The sequence below is a fragment of the Miniopterus natalensis genome, chromosome 18 (assembly GCF_054644295.1).
Source record: "Miniopterus natalensis isolate mMinNat1 chromosome 18, mMinNat1.hap1, whole genome shotgun sequence".
In the NCBI taxonomy this organism is placed as follows: Eukaryota; Metazoa; Chordata; class Mammalia; order Chiroptera; family Miniopteridae; genus Miniopterus; species Miniopterus natalensis.
Genome location: NC_142098.1, coordinates 32,330,059 through 32,351,489, shown reverse-complemented (window position 1 = coordinate 32,351,489; position 21,431 = coordinate 32,330,059). Strand labels below are relative to the sequence as shown.

The following is a 21,431-nucleotide window of genomic DNA, read 5'->3' as shown; positions in this document are numbered from 1 at the left end:
AAGTGATTTATTACTCATCATAATAATTTCATAAAATAGATGTTATTAATCCCATTTTACATATGAGTTAACTGAGTCTAAGAGTAGGTATAATCTTCACCCTACTTATAGAAAGCAGGATTCAAACTCAGGGGTGTCTGACCTCAAGCCCATCACCTTTATCTCCATTAAAAAAAAAAATATATGGTTTTATTGATTTCAGAGAGAGAAGGGAGAGCAAAAGAGAGAGAAACATCAATGATGAGAGTCATTGATCGGCTGCCTTGTGCATGCTCCCTACTGGGGATCATAGGTCGATGCTCAACCACTGAGCCACCCTGGCCGGGCTACCCCCATATTGACACCACCCTGAAACAATAGCCTGTATACGTGAGCTATCAACTATAACTCACCACCCTACAGCCAGTCCTCATTAAACAACAAGCTCTAAGTTCTTAGCTTCATGATCCCAAGCACATTTCCTGTCCCTTATTTCTCTCTATTCTTTATGAGCGTCACCTTTCCTTTAAGGTGCTAATAACTCTATTGTCTTACGTGGAGATGGGGAAGGAGCACTTGGATACGTGAAGCAGGGGGAGGCCATGTGACATATTTTAAGGAGTGGAAAACTCTGGACGGAGAGATGTAGGTGTGGTTAGAAAAACTGGCAAGAGCTTGATTTAATTAATAGTAGTGAGAAGACCAAACTCTGAAGAGAGTAAATAATGATAATTTTCAAAGTGTATTTTAAGTAACATAGTCCTTTCTTTGTTTTTTTTGCTGTAAATAAGTATTGGTTCTTTTCTGAGTTTTAATAATTACCCAGAAATTTAAAAAACAAACATGTGTAATCTAAATTTAGCTTTCCTAAAGTATTTTTCAGGATTTTATTATGAGAGTGAAGATATACCATATGTTAGGGTAGTTCTGGGTGTGATTTAGGAAAAAGCGGCCCAGGATCTCTTCCTTTATTTTGATTTTTTTGGTGTGGTTTTTTTAAAGAAACAAACCATTCAGACTCTACTACTTCATTTTTTTGATCTCTAAAAGGGTAAATGTTGGCAACTTTTAGTGCATTTGATTTCAGACGAATATCCTGAGGCTTTGGAATTGAAGTTAAAAAGAACATCTGTGGGCAAAAAAACCCATTAATATTTTTTGGTGTGTATTTTTAAAAAATTAAGGTAAAATTCACATAACATAAAATCCATCATTTTAACCATTTTAAAGTATATAATTTATCGGCTTTTAGTTCATTTACAAAGCTGTGCAACCATTGCCACCACCTAATTCCAGAACATTTTCACTACCTGAAACCCTTCCCACTCAGCAGCATTGTCCATTTCCCCACCTCCACAAAGCAAACCAGCAATTCGTTTCCTGTCCCTGTGAATTTACCTATTCTAGACTATTCATAGAATTGAAAGCCCTTTGTGTCTGGCTTTTTTTTTTTACTTAGCATATTGCTTTCAAGGGTCATCCATGTTGCTGCGTGAAGTTTTGTGTTTTAGTTGGGTTGAAGGAGCCAAACTTTTCAATGTAGATCAAGAGGAAACAGCATTACTTTTCAGGTAATCTTTGATAAGGAATTTTCTTATTTCTTTTATAGCACTTGTTCCCATTCAAGATTATACTTAGCTTTTTAATAAAATAGAGGAAAATGCTAATCTTAAGCAAACTACAAATATATTTTCCCCCGTAGGGTAATAAGGCATGAAGAGATAAACAGCTAAAATGGACAATGGAGGAAAAAAGGTAATTAGGATAGCAATTCCAGTTGGACATACTGATTGCAGCTGAGGCTAAGACTAGATGTCGTTTGAGTTTCCTGGGAGACAACGTGAAAAGGGAGTCAGTGGATGCATAGCTCTGCCATCCGATGAACTCAAAGACCACATGCTGCCAGGCTTCAACTCAGACAGGCGTGCAATGTGCGGGTGCTCATGCAAGGAACGCTGAGCCACTGCGTGGCAAACATCCTCAAAAGTCACCAACATTTTCTTACCTGAGCAGCCATAGGTATTATCTGCCTTGACCCAACCATCTCATTTTCCAGTGCCCACATAAGCATTGTAGGCATAAGTTGAAGGATTTTCATGATTGCTTTTCTTTGGCTGGGCATTGTCTCAACCCCAAATCATACCCTGTGCCTTCTTGGGTTGACCACTCCCATGGTCATATTCCGTGCCTTCTTGGGTTGGTCATATCCTGTGCCTTCTTGGGTTGACCACTCCACTCCCATGGTCATATCCTGTGCCTTCTTGGGTTGGTCATATCCTGTGCCTTCTTGGGTTGACCACTCCCATGGTCATATCCTGTGCCTTCTTGGGTTGGTCATACCCTTTGCTTCTTGGGTTGATTATACCCCGTGCCTTCTTGGGTTGGTCATATCCCATGTCTTCTTGGGTTGACCACTCCCACTTTCTAGAGTTCACAGAACTCAGAATAAGCGAGTTTGTTTCACTCAGTTGTGTTTTGCATGTGAACGGGACTGTGCTATGACTGCGGCAGCTAAGGGGGCGCTAGATCCTAAAATCAGTAAGACATGGTCCTTGCCCATGAAGAGGTGATAGTGGGAGAGAGGAACGTTTAAACAAACTAGAGCCATGCATTAGAGTGAGGGGTCACAATACATGCGGGGTTGAGGGTTGTGAGTAGAGGGAGTCTGGTGTCATTGTGGATTAGTGTTAGACAAAGAAAACGTCAAGGGGCTCCCCTAGGACCACCTTTCCGTTTAGTCACCTGGCCTACACTGACTGCTTTCCCCCTTCCTCTCCAATCACTGGCTTCATAGCCCAGCTTTTGTGGAAATGTCCCCATATTCATCATCCTGTTTAGTATAGACCTCCCTTTATATTAGTCAGTAAGATGTTCACCTTTCCCGTTAATTGTCCTGTTGCAGCTCTGCCTGCCCCTCCCATGGAACTGTTCCTCCAGCATATTGTCATTCGCTGGGCACTCAAGATAAAGCCTGGCACCTTCTAGACTGTCAGCTCATTGTCCATGAAATGAATACGTTAGCACATAGTGAAGTGGTTGAAAAAGTGTTCTCTGGAGTCTGAAATCCTTGGGCTCTCTACCTGTCTCTACAGCTTGTTAGCTGTGTGGCCTTGGGCAAGTTATTTGGCTTTTCTGAGCTTCAAGGTCCTCATCTGTAAAATCAGGGTAAAAATATACTTACGCCATAAGGCTACGCTAGCCTTCAATAAGATTATGCATGCCAATTGCCTGGTTTATAGTAAATAGTATTTGCTGCAACCACAGATATTACTGCAACTCTTCTTGAAATTCTTTGGGCCATATGTTGACTCTATTGGGCCATTAGAGCCACCTCAGTGGTAAGATGCCTTCAATCTGCATCTAATTATTTGGTCACCATAGAACTCAATGCTTTCTCTTTAGTTAAATTTCCATTTCTATTTTTTTGAATAATAGAATTCTAGCAAGGTCTCCCTGGTTATTATGCAAGTAAAATAAGCACATGAAATGATATACTTATCCAGTGATCATGTACTGAGCATGTATTATGTGGTAGGTACTATCTAGTTACTGAAGGTAAAACAGTGAACTACACAGACAAAAATCCCTGCCCTCTTGGATCTTATCTCCCAATACTTACCATAGCTAACATGTATAAAGGACTTATTCTGTACCAGGAAGTCCTCCAAGCACTTTGCAAACATTACCCTGTTTAATTGTTTAAAAGGCCCTATAAGGAAGATAGTATTATTATCCCGATTTTTCCCAGTAGGGAAACTGAGGCACAGGGAGACGAGGCACTGTCTATATATAGTCCTATTGTGATGGGATGTGACAGAATTGAACGTGGGCAGCTTGGTGCCAGAGCCACGCTTTTGTGCTATTATTCTGTCTAAATGACTTTCAAGTGCTGAAATTTGCTGAAAAGGCAAATAGGGGAAAATAGGACAGATGTTTCTTCACTAATTTTGACCACCATGCATTTGATACCAAAGGGTAAACTGGAACAGGAAAGTGAAAGAAAAATAAAAAAACCCTCATAGTCAATGCAGCTGGAGTGTACTTGGCTTAAAAAAAAGTTAAAAGCCGTAAACATTTAGGTTCTTTCTTCAATGCCTCTAAAAGACAGTTAAAATAAGGTTCCAATAATGTTATTTTTAAAAGGGTAGAGAACCTCTCAAGAAAGCACTAAGTACTGCGGGAGAGTAGAGGGGGAGCCATTAAGGTAACTGCCCCAGACATCAATTTGCATCTGAGAAAAGGTCTTCAACACACAGTTGTCTTTTCAAGACTTCATCTCTGCCAGATTTACACCATCTGTCCTGTGATGGGAAAATGCCTGCAGGCTGCATCTTTAGGATTTAGCCTGCCCTGAAATCCATCCCACGATGGTGTCACTGTGCCTTCGCTTGTATTTCTAGGCAAACTCGGTTAATTATCAATGTGAATCACATAGGAATACGCAGCAAGATGCCTGGGGAAGATTAATACCCGGTACGCGTTCATCTTTCATATTAAATTTTAGTAAAACCAAAATTTTACTGAAAGACAAAACAATTAACTTTTGTGAGAGCGGTACCTTCAACCTCTTCCTGAAATTATATTCTTCCCACCTTTACGGCTGATCTGTTATTTGATCTTTTTTTTTAATTACTAGAAATAAATTTTATTATAGGGTATTACATGACTTCATTTTATGTCCTCACCAGGCAACAGCTATGTACTTTCCCTTACCCCATCCTTTCCATATTTATTGCATATTTATTACCCCACAGTCAAGTTCAGGGCCAGGTCCAGTTTTCTCTTTGAACACTTTTAGTTTGATGGTCTAGGTTTCTTAACAGTCAGATGAGCAAGTCTAATGGGGGTGGGGGTGGTAGTTGCAAAGCATAGATGTACATAAATATGAAGTGGACTGTTCAGGCTTAGCTTTCATTAAGGAATTAATTAATCAGATACATACAATAATTTTTTATATATTAAAAAAAATATGTCTTTATTGATTTCAGAGAGAGGAAGGGAGAGGGAGAGAGAGAAACGTCAATGATGAGAGCATCATTGATTGGCGGCCTCCTGCATGCCCCACCCCGGAATCGAGCCTGCAACCCGGGCATGTGCCCTGACCAGGATTCGAACCCCGCGATCTCCTGGATCCTAAGTCGACTCTCAACTGCTGAGCCATACCGGCCTAGCACATACAAGAATTAAAAAAAAAAATGCACTTGCTTTGGTCTTATATATGTGACTTGGAGGCAAGTTAGAAGCCCCAAAGGGGTAGCCTGTATAAACACAAAATCAGGAGTCAGCAGGGAAAGGGGAAGGAGTTCCAGCTCTGATCTAACTCAAAGACGGGAGAAAAGCTGAAGGACACAGAAAATCACCTGCTGCAGGAAACACCGAGCCAGACTAACAGGGGCGCGCTTCGGGCTTTGTTTGCTAGCGTGAATTCTTCTTTCCTTCTGCATTTCAAGAGCGCTGAGCCTAGTGCTCAGCCTGCTCCACCTCTTGGGTCACCCTCACCTTCCCGCTGGGGAGAGAGCGGGATTCTACACTGACGGGCTCCAGGAGCCAGCTCCGCTCCCCCCACCCTCGACGTGTGGCCTTTTATTTGCGAATGAGAAAAATATGAATCATCTCACAGTTTGCTATAAACACAGTGCTTGCCATGGGCCCCCCAGTGTTAGATGACTCCCGTCCCATGGGGACGCTCCCCTGTGGTCAGCATCCCCTCGGGCCCTTTGCGGGCCCACGGGCGCTAAAGCAAAGAGAGGAATTACACCAGCGCTTCCAGGCGCCTGTCTTCTCCCTGGGGAGCGGGCCAGCGCTCTCCGGGGACAGAGTTCTGTTCTGTTCCTTTCCTTTTCCTACCTGAGGATCCTTTGTACACTGTGGATATTCAGTATCTCTCGCTTGATGATGATTGACAAGAACAGATCCAGTTGCCCTGCGCCGCCTGCGTGGGAGAAGCTTGCCTCCACCAGAACTGCGCTCAGTCACTGTCCCCTCCCTTCTGTGAGCTGTGTTGAAGCCGACACCTAAGTAGCTGTCTATTTTTTCAATTATTTGTTTGCGAATATTTGATTTCTGGAAGATAAAATAGGAGATATTTTTGGGGAGCGGGGATAATAAGGTCGAGACCTTTATTCTGGTACGTTTTTTATCCTAACTAATCACCGAATCACACAAACCGAGTTAGATACCAGTGCCTTGAAGGCCCCTTTTATGCTTTGGGTTTGGCTTAATGGTTTAATGAATGTTATATCCCAGCACCCTCCCTCGTGCTCCCTTTTAACTTTGTTGCACCTTAATCTTGATTGGACCTACTTATCTGACCACTCAATTCACTAAAGGAAAGGTGATTTCAAAGCTGTATGTCCTCTCCGCTGAAACCCCACACCCTGAATGTGAAAACTAATGAGAATTATATACCCTGGGGAATATATAATTGGGAAAAAGAAAGCGTCTGGGTCAGGCACACCTAGCTCCTGATGCCAGCTTTATGATTTGCTAGCTGCGTGTCTCGGTTATTATTGCCCAAACCTTGGCGCTTTAAAACAACTCCTTTATTTTGCTCATGATTTTGTGGGTCAGAAATTTAAGTAGAGCCTGACTGGGAAGTTCTCACGTGGGGCGTCCCGTGCAGTTCGGGCTGCAGTCGTCTGAAGGCGCACCTGGGCTGGCAGCTGATGCTGGCAATGGGTGGCAAGCTCAGCTAGGGCCATCTAGGGAGCACCACACGTGACCTCTGCACATGGTGGCCTCAGGGCACCTGCAGTCCTCACCCGATGCCTGGCTTCCCCCAGAGTGAACATCCTAAGAGAACGAGGCAGAAGCTGCATGGCCTTTTGTGACCCAGCCTTGGGAGTCCAATAGCGTCACTTCTGCCACACTCTGAGGTCAGAGCAGTTACAGGATTTCCCAGAAAAATGGGGAGGGGACATAGACTGAATCTCGGTTTGATCGTAGAAAAGCACGAGGAGGCATTATTGTGACTCTTGTTGGAAAGTACAATCTGTTCTATCACGTGGCTCTTGTTAAGCTACTGGTTCAGTCTGGGCCTCACCCCTAGAATGGTGATAACTTGTAGGGAATTTCATGATAACCAGGTACATAGGTACATGCTTGCTGAACGTTTTCTCTCAAGAGTTTGACCTCTTTTACAGTTACTTGGCATCACAAAATAGAGTTTATTTGCAGACATTTTAGACTGTTAGGAGTGTCTATGGATTCACAGTTCTGCAAAGATAATTTGGAGAATGTATCTGCATTTTCATACAGAGAGGACCTTCAAGTCCATTGTCACTGTAATATATCCAAATCCGTCAGTTCTCTAATGGGACATTCCCCAAGAGGCTGTCATATCTAGTGAGTTAACCATCCAAACTTAATTAATTTAATTATCATTCAAGCAGCGAGACCTAATATTCCTTTTCTTGCAAAGAACTTGGCTTTGGTACCTATGGGTATGTGCCAGGCAATAGGTTATTATTGAAATAGGAAAGGAGCCCTGACTCCCATCCTGGTTCCCAAATGGAGCCTTTATGGTTTAAGATCGTGACTGCTGGATTCATTTGCAGTGTTGAAGTTCAAGCGGCCCAGACCCAGGAATTGTGTTTCCAGAAAGTGAGCTCCTTACTCCCGTATTCCCCCCAACCCAGCGGGCCAGCTCTCTCCTTCAGGTATAATTAAGAGGAAAGCAAAATACAAATTTGGCAATAATCTTTGATGTCATATTTTTCTTCTTATTGAATTTTTAAAGGGTTCATCATCCAGTAACATACCTGCTAATCTGATGGTGGGGAGGACTCACATCCTTATATTTATTTATTTGATGGATACACCTAATTGAAAATAAAGGTTCTTCATGTAAAGGTTTTCTACTATTATCAACAGTGGGTGGTAGGAAAGGATTACTGTTGTAATACTCATAACTGTCAAGTTATAATAAGACTGTAAAGGAAGAAGGCCTGAATGGGAGCAGATTGTGGTTTGAAAACTAATTGTCAGTTTCTAAGCCCCGCAAATGCAGAGACATTCAGGAAGACCGTATGCAAGTTTTGCTTTTCCCACATTAAATAAGAGTGCCTCCTATAACCCGTGCATGTGTGTGTGTTTGTGCACGTGTACACACTGTGTTATTGTGGTGTAGATCCAAAATAACATGATCCTTTGGACATTTAATAGGACAGAAGAGATCTCTTATCTTACTCAGATTACATGCCTCCTGGGAATACACATCCCAGATGGAGAGTTTAGGGATGCTTTCTAGACATGTATTGTTGCTTGTGAACCTGGATAACTTTGACAAACTGGGCTGTGTGCCATGGATGCATCTCATCCTGACAATCTGAGTCCAGAGGAGAAAACAAGCCCTAAGACTGGCATATTTTATTCTCTCTAAAAACAAAAATCTTAAATTTAAATCACTGAGAATGAGTGGTCAGGGATATTTTCCAGCTCTTTAGTTTCAAGACAGAAAGGAAATGCAGTTTAGGGGCAAAAAAGTGAAAAAGGTGTTTAAAATTCTGCTTCATTATGAATGATGTCTCTGGGTCTTAAATGCATAAGGCTATGTTCATATTTAATATCTCTGATGTATAACATTAGGATAAAGTGGTATGTATGTGTCAATCCAAATAATCTTGTGCCATGATAGAACAAGAATGGTAATGCATTTTCATGTTTTTGTTTTGTTAAGAAGCTGCCATACTTATTTGAATGCCTTTTGTGCCAATTACTGTGCTAGGTGATTTAATTACATTATGTCATTTAATTTTTGCAATCCTATAATAGCTGTTTTTTTTTTTTTTTTTTTTACAGCTGGCAATTTAGTAGGCTGAATTAAAAAATGTAAACTCCAAAATAATAATTTCAAATTTACTTTTCTTCCTAGATTAGTGACACGTTCCACTTCATTAAATTGTTAGCCTTATCTTAAAATTGCATTTTCTTTCCATGGAAACCATTTCACTTAGGGAAACAGGCACGTCCAGTTCTACCTCACGAGCTGCCCAAGCAAGGTTTTATTTGTTGACTTGATTGAAATTGTGAGCATATGAAAGCCTTGGCTAAAACTGGTCCTGTGTGAATTGCGAGAAACATGGAAGGCAAAGCTTTGCAAAGAAGCATAATCAGTTTCAGAGGCAATTAATACAATTGGACTGGAAATTAGGCTGGAAAGATTGAGCAACACCAGATCAGAAATTACAGCTCTGAGCACTTGCAATGTTCTAGCAACATTAACTATATTACTGCTTGTTTTCTCAAAGCCCCTGAAAATGAGGTATTGTTACTCCCATTGTTTAGATTAAAAAGTGGCCCAGAGGGATCAAGGACTTTGTTCAAGGCCACACAATTAGTAATAAATTTAATGAGCAGTGCGTAGCTTCAAGGATCTGTTACTACCTCGCTTGTCCCCTCCCCTTTCATTGCTTATGAATGGAAACATTCACTTTAAACATAGTGATAACCTAGTCTTCATATTTGATGCAATATATTTCAAAACACTGACATAGACTGAGAATGAGAAAATCAGTCCAACTGGTCAAAACTCTGTTGAATGTGGAAATGGTAAAACAAAAAATCCAAAATGATGCTACAGCTGGCTCCGTTAAGGGCAGTAAAGATTCAGGGGAGATTAAAGTGGAGTTTGGCAGTTGGGTCATCAGCACAGATGAAACCCAGTCCCCATGTGACTCTATGCCTTACATTATTTGGTTTGCCATCTATTTTGATTAAATCATACCAAAAAATTGCCAAATCTCTTCTTGGATCTGTGTTGCACAGATAGCTCAAGGGAAAAGATTGGACCAGGAGAGCATCGAAGAGAAATGACTGGATTGTTTTTCCCGCCCTTGAAGCCATCTGATCGCCTGTGGAGACTGTCTTTGCTTTTGTGATCACTGCGTTCGTCCCAGAAGGGGAGGCCGTAAACACCATACAAAGACCTACAGGAGATGGTGCAGTGAACACACATGTTTGAAACATGTTGGTGTAATGAAAAGGGGTTAAGCTGCAGGTACTAAGGCTGAGCGTCCCAGCTGCCTATTTGCATTGCCTTTGAAAACATGGTGTGGCATAGGATGCCAGGCACAATCATTAAAAAAAAAAAATTTTTTTTAGCATCTGGAAGACTGTCGCCAGACAATGTGTCTTAATTTGGGTTTCCCTAGAAGCTGGCTTACGAGGAGATGAAACATCTGGAAAGTGATTTCAGAGTCATCAGTAGGGTAATGCAAATGTGAGACGGGGCGGAGAAGGAAGGGAATATGGGATGCATGGATCAGATGACACTGCTGTGAGCCTTGGGGTCAGTCCCACCGAGGAGCGCTGGCAGACACTGCTATGTATCTCTCAGAGCTGTCCCACCTGAGAGCTGAGGATACTGAGTTATGTCTGCACCAGCTTCTGCTGTTGCTCATCGAGGGCCGTTTCTCGTGACGTTACAAACCTCACTGGCTGGCCAGGTGCTGGTGATAAGAAAGGTCTTCAGGCAGAGAGCTGATGTGTTTGCCATAAAGCACCATGAATAAGTACAGAGCTCAGAAATGAGAGCCAAGGCCTTAGGAATGGGGCACCAGCGGTACTGGAAATTAGGTGCAGTTTCCCATCACACAAAGATAATGTCAGGCAAGTCTTTTATTTGTTACACTTTAAAATTACCGATCTACCTTCTTTGCCTGGTGAACTGAGTTAGGTGCTAGGAGGTGTCAAAACAGAGAAACATTCTTTATCTATCAAAATTTAGCATCTTTAATAGTCCAAAGCTCATCTAGAATGGTTGCTTTTTTTTTTGTTGTTTTTTGGTCTGCTTTCACATGATCTGAAATAGTCTGAAAGAAATAAATGGTAGGGTGGAGTTTTAGGCACTGTCAACATGACAGATCAGCCACATGCCTTCTTGAATTGAGGGTGAAGAGCTGTGCCGTTCCTGTGTTCACTGCTGCATTCCCACTAACCACTACATTACATCCTAGCTTTCTCTTCTTCTTTTTTTCTTTAAACTACATTCAGGAAAACATTTTCCCCTGACTTTAAATTACTATGCAATTATTGTACCCTTGTTGACATTTCACTGTTCCATCCACACACCCAAAAGAATAATTACGAAAATATAATGTGAAAAAAGAGAAACATCATCATTTTAATTGGCGAGGATTAATCAAATTATAAAAATTAATCATATTAACCTCAACGAACTGTTTCAGAATCTCACCTCCAAAGCTGATACAAAGGTAACCCGAGCTCTCCTGTGAGGGCTATTTATATCCATTAATTGTTACAATACAAGATACACTGGGTCTCAGCTGGTTGCCGTTTCTTCTGTATTTGAAATGTGCTTCTCAGCAGAGATCAGAGGACACCACTGGGACTCATTGGAGTCTGACTTTCACATTAATTTTGCTGTGCCGTGAAGAGCAGAGACAAAATCAATGTCCATCAGTGATTATTCAAGGTAAAAGATCTAGTGATATTGAATACTAATGGCAGCACCAGGCATAAAATTTACTTAAGATTTGTCGAATTGACAGCCATTTATTCCAGCTCTGCTTCATTTTTCATGTTGCACGTATTTTTTTTTTTTTAAAGGAAAGTAAAAAACAATTACAAGAAAAAACATAAATTCTACTTACTCAATTTGCCAGAAACCAGATCTATTTCAGAAGGGCAGAGAAGAACTAGTCGTAGGATTTTACAAACCTAAGTCAGGATAATATCATTCCAACTGGCAGAAGCAAAATATTCCACAGTGCATATTGACACCAAACCACGTGACTTGATGAAATTTTCATAATCAAGGCTCTCGGTAACTCATGGCCTGAACTTAAAAAAAAAAGCCTTGAGCTATTTCTTGGGTCCTGGATGAATATTCTTAAGCTGAACATGTGCTCATGGCAAAGGAGTAATAATACATCTGGCCTTAAAGTTTTTATTTGTTTCAACCGTTAGGCTGAAATCCAAATATGCTTGCGATGATATGTTGTGCTTTTGAAGAAATGACACACAAAACACAAGCAACAATAGCAAGAGGATATTAAAACCTCTATTTTATCATGCCTGAGGCTCCGGCATAACTTTTTGGTCAGATCACAGTATGAGACGGGAGGGACGTGGGAAGGAAGGGGGGCCTCTAACGAGTCCAGGCTGGGGCCACGAGCAGCTTGGCAGATACTCTTTCCCGTCAAATGGGGTTGGTAATGCTAGCTAGATACACGCACCGTGTCCTTTCTTTCCATCGGGACTATTATTTACACGTTCAATGTGGTTGAACAGGAAAGACAAGGGAAAAATTTAGATATCGGGCTTTTCTTTGTCTTTCTGACAGCAGTCAGTCTGAGTTGCCCGTGTCTGCATTGGCTGTTTTGCCACAGCGTACTCCATACTTGGCATCTATATGGGAATTATCTTTCAAAATATTATCTTCTAAGATATATCTTTCAAAGATCATCTTCCATTGTTTTACTCTGCTGTATTTTGTAATTGCACATGAGAACCTGAGAATTTAACCCTGAGGGATAGTTGCGGCCTTGTTGGTTCAGGTGACTGGTTCCAGGAGGCCAAGGACAATGTACTGAATCAGATAAAGTTTCTTTTTTAAAATTAAATGTATTGGGGTAACATTGGTTAATAACATTATATAAGTTTCAAGCGTACGGTTCTGTGCATTGCTTTGTGCGCTCACCAGCCAAAGTCTGGTATATTTGACTTCGGTTACTGTCGTCATCTCCCTGCCCCCTCCCCGAGTCAGATGATGTTTTACCCTTCCACGTCACCTCCGCCAAGGGCCTGAGGCTTGACCCGATGTCTAGGTTGGAAGATACAGGGCTGATGAACTAGAGTGAGTGATTCGGGGTCATGGGTGAACATCCAAAGCTTGGGGACTGGTCTGATTCCAAGTCAACACACGCATGTGCTAAAGTCGGCCTAAGATTGCACCGGGGCCATTGTCCCTCTCTCCGCAGGGCTATGGAACCTATGTGTTAGGTAGGCCCCCAGGTGCTGGAGTAAGAATATAGCAGTGGACTGTAGGAAGGGTCCAGATCGCCAGGCAGAGTGTGTTCAGGCCAAGGTCACATGGGGGGGGGGATGCTCAGTGGATATTGAGATGCATGAAATAACACTTGGCCTTCAAGGAGTTCACCATATGGCGAGGGAAACAAGTAGATGCTAAACCAACTAAAACTTGGAATAACAAGGTAATAACAACTATAGCTTTATTTAAAAACATAATCATAATCCTCGGGTGATTTGAGAGAGACAGGAAGGGGGAGAGAGAGAGAGAGAGAGACATGATGTGTGTGTGTGAGAGAGAGAAACATGGATCGGTTGCCTCCTGCACTCGCCCCGACTGGGCATCGAAGCTGCAGCCTAGGCATGTGCTCTGACCTGGGATCAAACGTGCAACCTTTTTTGGTGCACGAGACGATGCTCCAACCAACTGAGCCACCCGGCCAGGGCGCAGCTTTAATAAAGAGAGAAGAAATTCTTAGATTTTTCAAAATACGGGAGATTTTACTTTGTGGCATGGAGGAGGGATTTGGGAATGTGGCAGAAAATGGGTGGCTCCTTTCCCAGGGCTGTATTTAAAGACAGGCCTCCAGCCTCTGTATCTTTCTTAGAAAAAATTAGGACCCAAGCACAGAAGTCATTGCCTAGTCAATTCCTCCCTTCCTGGGGAGGGCAAGGGTGAGGGCTTAAAGGTATGAGACGGACAGCTTCCATCTATTTGAGAAGTTTTGCTCTGCAGAGTCTCATACACTCGGTTTTCAGGAAGCATGCTCCTGCTCTCTCTGCTTTGCTGCCTCAGGGCATAGGATAAGTTTATTTTTATCATTTGGTTTTCATGCCTCGCCCAGCACCTGGAACAGAGGGAAGGGTAGGCGCCCTCTTGTCAGCACATACACGCGTGTTAACAAGAAGAGCGAGCCAAGAGGAGGCAGCCTGTGTCTGGGAATTCACATCTCAGCGTTGCTGCTGACTGTCCCTGTAACTCTGCCAATCTGCTCCAGCAGCTTCAGCTTCGTTATAGACAGAGCGAGGGGTACAACTAGTTGCGCCCCAAGGAGGATCACTATTCAGAAGTTATTTGTGTTAGTTTCGCCTGTTCTCAGAGTTCAGTATACATGGAATCGTAGAGTACGTACGCCTTCGTTCCCGATTTTTTTCTCAGAATAAAAGTTTTGGGACTTATCTGTGTGGCTGATGCGTCAATAGTTTGCTACGCGGTGTTTCCAGGATCAAAACTACGGAAGGCTCCCCGGGTTCCGCAGCATCTCTGTGCAGGGCCGCGCTAATCTCTGCATCGGTCCAATTTTAGTAGATGTGCTGCCGAAGCGAGCACGCCGCCCTAGAGTTTTTACACACATAAGTGTTTAGCACGTATATCCATATATATCCCACACCGCGCACAGATAAACTTACGTAAGACTAAAATTTGCCAAGTGTCTGCAGCATGCCTGCGATCTACCTCAGTGAAGTAGGCAATGAGGTGGCTAAAGCCCATTCCACGTCCACAATTCCTCAATGGACAAGCTCAGTCTGTGTTTGACTCTTTACGCCCTTCTTTGTCTCCTTAGATGTCATTGTGCCGTACAAAGTCATAGAAAGTCCCTGGGAAAACCCATACAGTTGACTTTGATTAGTGTGTTCATTGAGAGATTTGTCTTCTTATTAAAACATGGGCTCCTGTAAAGTAGGGCCTTGGGCACAGGAGAGCCTGAAGGAAGGTATGGTCGTGGTGTTTATCTGTATATTATTACTGTCATTCTCTCCGTCGCCTTCCATCACCCACCCCCACACCTCTCCAAAGCTGCAGAATTGGCTCAGTCACCCCCTGGGAAAAGTGTAAGCTCCAAGCAGGGCCCTGTAATGCCAAGACAAGTTTCCCAGTCTGCGCTTAGAAAAATAGAAAATGACACTGTTAATTGGAGAACGGATATCTAGAGAGTGGTGCCAATATTCCCTTATCTAACTGGCCTTTCAAAATTGAACGCACTCGCTGGAACCACTGGATCTAGATACTGTCACTTTTCACCTTCTGGGGGAGATAATTTCAGGACTTTGCAGCCAGTCTCTGTTCAGCGCAGATTATATCAAATTTAATGGAAGGTGAAACCAACCACGTTAGTTTCAACCCACCTTATTGGGAGATACGCGAACCCCATTATGACAATTGACTTCAGTTTTCATCTAAAATTTTTCATCAGACTCAGTGCAGAGTTAATCAGCTCATAGACAAAGCGGTTAGTTACTGCCAGACTCCAAGATGAAAGGCGCTATAAAAATGTATAATTATAATAATTAGAATCACAATATTAATGATGGTGGAATTAACACCTTGACTTCCACCCTCTTCTACAGGTAAAAACACCAAAACCTAAGCCCCATTCCTGAAGATACAGCTGAAACAGGCTTTTCTACGCCTTGTCCTCCTCAAAAGCGATTAATTTCCACATAAGAAAGAATTATTAGAATTCAAAATAGTTTTGAAATATGATATTACTTTCTAAGGATGTTCTGGTCAGTGATTCAAAATAACTCTTGAAACTTACTGATGGCATCATCTTACTTACAATTCCATAGAGACAGGTGGCCCGTGCTAGGCACTTCATTTGAATTTTCTTGATGGATAAAGAAGCAATCATTTAAGTTTTGAGCACTCATTGCGCAGTGGTATTTAACGTACCTAAGCCCGGCTGGCGTGGCTCAGCGGTTGAGCATAGACCTAGGATCCAGGAGATCGGGGTTCGATTCCCGGTCAGGGCACATGCCTGGGTTGCAGGCTCGATCCCCCGTCGGGGGCGTGCAGGAGGCAGCCGATCAATGACTCTCATCATTGATGTTTCTGTCTCTCTCTCTTCCTCTCTCTAGAGTCAATAAAGATATATTTAAAAATAAGTAAATAAAGTACCTAAAATGTTTTCTACTCATCATAGCAAATTTGGAAGGTAAATACTAAAATATATTACAAAAGAAAAAGAATCATAACTTAATTCTACTGTTCAGAAGAAACCATTTGCTACGTAACATGGTGGCTCATTTCCTTCTGGTCTTTTTTCTATGCATATTAAAAGTAAAAACGATAAACTGTGATTATACTCAGTAGTACAATTTTGGAAACTGTCATTCTAGTTAACTAGTTTTCAGTTGTTAACTTATCTTTTGGAAACTAATTCAATTCACTTAAAAGGAAACCAACCAACCAACAACCAACAACCAAAAAAGAAGGTTATATGTTCTTGAATGGTCTCTCTGGCCTGGATTTGGAACTGAGAGCTGTTAGAAGTTGAGGCAGCTCCGGCCAGTTTCCCCCCTCTTGACTTTGTCCCATGGTCTCTTTCCTTCTGTGAATCTTCTTTCTTCCCTTCATCACCTGGCTCGTCCTTGCCAGAGCCTCTAAAAAAAGCTTCAGAAGGAGCCAGTCTGGTGGGCATGATTATTTATGGCTGTCCTTATCGGGCAAGAGAGAGAGGCCACTTGTGTTCATCCCCTAGCTGGGTCATGGGCTGTAACCTTACCTGTGACCCTCCTCTGACTGTCCTGTTTTTTGGCCACGTGCCTTTTAAACTGTGGGATCCAACGTTGGAGTCCGAGATCAAAATTCTCACCACTGTTGGTGTGAAAGTGAGCCATCTACAACCCTCAGGAGTTGGGAAGGGAACAAGACATGTCTCCATTTGCATGTTGGATATAGATCTAAGGAGAGAGCAGCTTCTCAGAGGCCATTCTCTGTGCACCATTAGCATTTATTCAATTCTGACCTTTGAGCTGTGGGCTGAGTTTTCCAGGCATGAAGGTGCCAGCAGAGCAGCTAAAGAACACAGCTGAGCTTGTCTCCTGTTCCCTTGACCCCCCCCCCCCGAAATCTCCTGAAGCACTCTCCTGTTTGATCAATTCTTTCTCCTTAGTAAGGAAGAAACCCAGAGAGCCTGCCTCAGCAAGACTTCCTGGAGGCTCCAAATGAATATCTCCTGGCTCCCCACAAACTCACTGGTCTGGAGAAATGTAGCAGGAGTCAAAAAGCTCTGAGATGCTGGTGGCAAGAGGAAGGGAAGAATCTTATCCAGAGTTTTGGGCAGCTTTCCACTAGGGTCACATTTTTAAATTGCATTCTGGTGGGACATACTCAGCTTCTGTTTTCAGGTTTTTCTCCATTCACTAAATATGTTTAATTTTTTAGCAACTACTATGTACAGGAAACCATGCCAGATGCTTAGAGTGTAAGTGTGAATAGGAAAATCTTAGTTCCTTCTCTGATGAAATTTTCATTACACACACTCAGAGAGAGAGAGAGAGTGGGAGAGAGAGAGGTTGAATAGGTATCATTTGTGCTTAGTACTTTTGAAGGAAACAAAAATGCGGGTACTTTTTATTATTTTTTTATTTAATTTTATTTTCTGGTACAATGATATCATTTATTTTCTAAACATTTCAATTTTTACAGAATGAGTCATTTTTTAAAAATTGTTGAAATGTTACAGATGTCCCCTTTTCTTCCTGTTGACCCCTTCCACCCGCACCCACTCGCTCCCCAGTCCCTCACTACACTAATGTCTGTGTCCATGGGTTATGCATATATGCATATAAGTTCTTTGGTTAATCTCGCCCCCTCCCCCCCGTTTCCCTCTGAGATTTGTCAGTCTGATCCACGCTTCCATGTCACCAAATCTATTTTGTTCATCAGTTTATTAAGTTCTTTAGATTACACATGTAAGTGAGATCATGTGATGTTTGTCTTTCTCTGCCTGGCTTATTTTGCTTAGCCTAATATTGATTGAGGGGCACTTTAGATAGGATGGTCAGAGAATGCCACACTGGGGCTGAAGGGTAAAAAGAAGATATTTTACAAAGATCAGAATATTTGTTGGCTAGGGCTGCTGTAACAAAATACCATACATCGAGTCGCTTACATCAACGGAAATTTATTGTCTCATGGTTCTGAGGCCAGAAGTCTAAAATCAAGGTTTGGGCTGGGCCATATTCTGAAGGCTCTAGGGAAGGATCTGTTCCAGGCTTCATAGCTTCCAGGAGCCCCAGGGAGTCCTTGGATTGTCGATAACCACCTTCCCTTTCTGTCTCTTCACATTGTCTTCTTTCTGTGTATCTCTCTCTTTGTCCGAAATTCTTTCTTTTTTTTAATAAAGACTCAAGTCATATTGGAGAAAGACCTGCCAATTGACCTCATTTTAACTTGATTACATTTCCAAATAAGGCCGCTTTCTGAGTTACTGGGGTCAGGACTTCATCATATTTTTTTTTTTGGGGGGGAGGGTGCACAATTCAACTCATAACAATTAGGATGGTTAGTGTTTTAGGCAGAAGAAACACACGTTCCCAACCCTGAGCTAGGGAGCTGGAGCTTGGGAGCTGGAGAAACAGAAGGCTGTGGCCTAATAGAGTGGGCGGGGGGAAAGGGTGGCAGGAGGGGACCCAGAGAAGGAACTCTTTGGCAAGTACAAAAACATCAATATGGATAATTCATCCATTTCTGCTGCTTACATCTGCTGCAGTAGTTCTCGGGGGATATACAGAGATGGCTAAGTTTTCCATTTTTATCTCTGTAGTTCACGGAGGGCAGCTAGGGACAGGAGGTCCCCAACTGGTCATGGTAGTTGCCAACATAGATAGAAAAATTATTTTTCCTTATATGTCAAATTGCCACTGTTGCGTCCCTCTGCTGGACCAGGAACCACGGGAGTCGTCCTGTGAGTCACCTCCAAATAAAACTGTGAAAGACAGCGGGACATGGACCTTGCACCGTGTCAGAGTCGGGTGCCACGTGGCTGCCTCCAGGGACCGCACCCCTCTCTGGCTGCTCTGTCTGCATCAGGGACGCTGGGCATTCAGGGCCGGGGAGAGGACACAGAAGAGCTGGAAATGAACACTGTGGCCTTATTATCTCACTTCAGTCACATTGTTTTGGGCTTAGTATATTTTTAAGAAATTGGACTTCAGCTCATTTGTGCCTTCAGTTTGCCCACCCCAGGGCTTTTCTTATGAAAAATGTATTTGCATGACTCTGTATTTATCTTCTTGATGACATTATTTCTATTTCCTTTATTTCCTTTACCCTGTCTTAATCCACTCTCAGGCGTGGAAGTTCATATTTCTTATTTTATCTCACACACTTAAGCCCCTCGCCAGGTTCCTTCTCACTGTAGTGATTAAATGGAACTTATTTTTTGTTTTTTTGAATTTCATGCATACATTGCAAGGCAGGTAGCTTGACTACATTTTAACGATAAGGGAGCTGAAGTGCAGAGAATTTAAGAGGTAATAAGACAGTAGCAGTGCACCTGGTGTTAACACCACGCACTGGGAGCGGCCTGCCTGCGTTCAAATCCCAGGCAGTGTGACCAGGAGCTAGTTATCAAACCTCTCCGAGTTTCAGTTTTCTTATCTATAAAATGAGGGTGGTGATAACACCTCATGGAGCTGATACAAACATTAGACGAGTAAATAAGTGTAAAGGTCTTAGCCCAGTGAACAGCACATAGTACGTACTAAGTGCTCGTTGTCGAAAACTGGGTATGGCTCTCCCTTGCGGAATTTACTAGCTGTATGCACTTGGGCAAGGTTTTTAACTTTGTTAATTCCTAATCTGTCGTATTCTTTTATCAACTACTCTACCGAGGTATTACTGTGCTGATTAAAGGCGACAGTCCTCCTTAGGTATTCAGCACCCTCTCTGGCCTAATGAGTGTTGTGTGAGTTGAAGTCAGAAAGGGAAATGTTGAGCATGGTTTTGGAAACCAGGGTACAGAGGTTGGATCTTATTTCAAATGTGCTAGGAAAGCACTGGAGGTTTTACCCAGAGAAGTGATGTGACATGTTACAAGTTTTAGAAAGATCACTTCGGCAGTAGCGATTTAATGGAAAGGTTGGGGTTGAGAAGTGAGACGGAGCACCCAGGGGCTATCTGACACCCAGTCAGAAATGTGGTGACCGGGACCCTGGGAGAAACGGAGGCCGAGAGAAGTGACTTGATTTAGGATCTATTTTTGAAGGAATGGTGGACACGTTTGCTGATGGGTTGGGTGTGGGAAGGGAAGAAAGGTGAGGAGCCACTGCTAACGCCTGGTGGATGTTGGTGCCATTTATTGGAAAAGACAAAGAGGGAGGGGGTGGGAAGGGGGGGTGAGTGACACCATGAGTTCTATTGGTCCTTTTAAAGTTATTCTTGATAGGAGATGCCGCTTGGTTAATGAATGAATAAGTGCTTAATGTGCTCTGTGGGGTGTATTTATGCCCCAGTTCCACCCCACCCTCCAGAAAGTTGAGGTGGTTTCCATTGGTATTAACATGGACAGTGCATCTAATGAGCAAGATAGAAATAAAAGACCAACGTCCACAGAGGGAGGAAAACGGACGCACCCTGACAACAGAGGTGAGAGCATCAGATGGGACACGTGTTCTCCTTTGCAGCTGCTCATGAAGAAATGTGTGGCCGTCACAACATTTCAGCAGCCGAAGGTCAGAAGCCTGCAAACTACCGGCACCAGTAAGAACGTGATTTTTCTTCTTACGGAATTGAAACGAGTGGCATCCTTGACAATGTCTGTACCAGGAATTTTAAAGCAAATCAGAAGCAGATGTTACATGGCCCCAACTTCAACTATTATCTTAAATCAGGGACCATAAATTAAAGCACAGCTTCTCAAGGGTCAGGGGAGGGATCACAGCATCTCTTCCATCTTCGATCATTGGTAATTAGCACAATTCTGGCAAAGAGTTTGGGTTTAAAAAATTGGGTAAAGGTCCTGGCCTGTGTGGCTAAGTGGTTAGTGCATCGGCCGGCAGACTGAAGGGTCCCAGGTTCGATTCCGGCCAAGGGCATGTACTCCAGTTGCAGGCTCCAGCCCCTGTTGGGGCGTGTGCGGGAGGCAGCCAATCGATGTGTCTCTCTCACATCGATGTTTCTCTCTCTCTCTCTCTCTCTCCCACTCTCTCTGAAAAAGCAATGGAAAAAATATCCTCAGGTAAGGATTAAAAAAAAAATTGGGTAAAGAATGAAAGACGCAGATGCTAAGCCATAAGCAATACTCCTCTCTCCATGACACCGCCCTAAGGATACAGTAAAATCTAACAAAACCCACCAAAACCTTGGCATTACTGGAGTTCCCATGGGAACCTAAGAAAGGGGTGAGTGTGATATCCAGGATGATGCAAGGTTGAGTGTGACAGCAAGCCCAGCACTCAGTATTTGTAAAATCTCACCTGAATTTAGGAAATTCTCCAGTGTTTTGGGTCAAATTGTGTCTCCGTCCCCCACATTCATGTGTTGAAATCTTGTAGCCTCCTCTCCTTCGCAATGTGACCTTATTTGGAGATAGGGATTTTAAAGAAGTAAGCAAGTAAAATGAGGTCGTGAGGGTGGGTGGGTGGGTCCTACTCCAATAGGACTGGAGGCCTTAGGAAAAGGGGAAATTTGGATAGTGGTTCACATTAGAGGAAAGATGATTTGAAGAGACACA

General features: G+C 42.8%; 1 non-coding gene across 1 annotated transcript; it reads right to left on the bottom strand.

Moving 5' to 3' along the window:
- Positions 1-14,196: 14,196 nt before the first annotated feature.
- Positions 14,197-14,299, bottom strand: LOC148091048 (U6 spliceosomal RNA). The gene has a single exon (XR_015716068.1). It is a non-coding gene; the product is annotated as a U6 spliceosomal RNA (small nuclear RNA).
- Between the last annotated feature and the right edge of the window lie 7,132 nt (positions 14,300-21,431).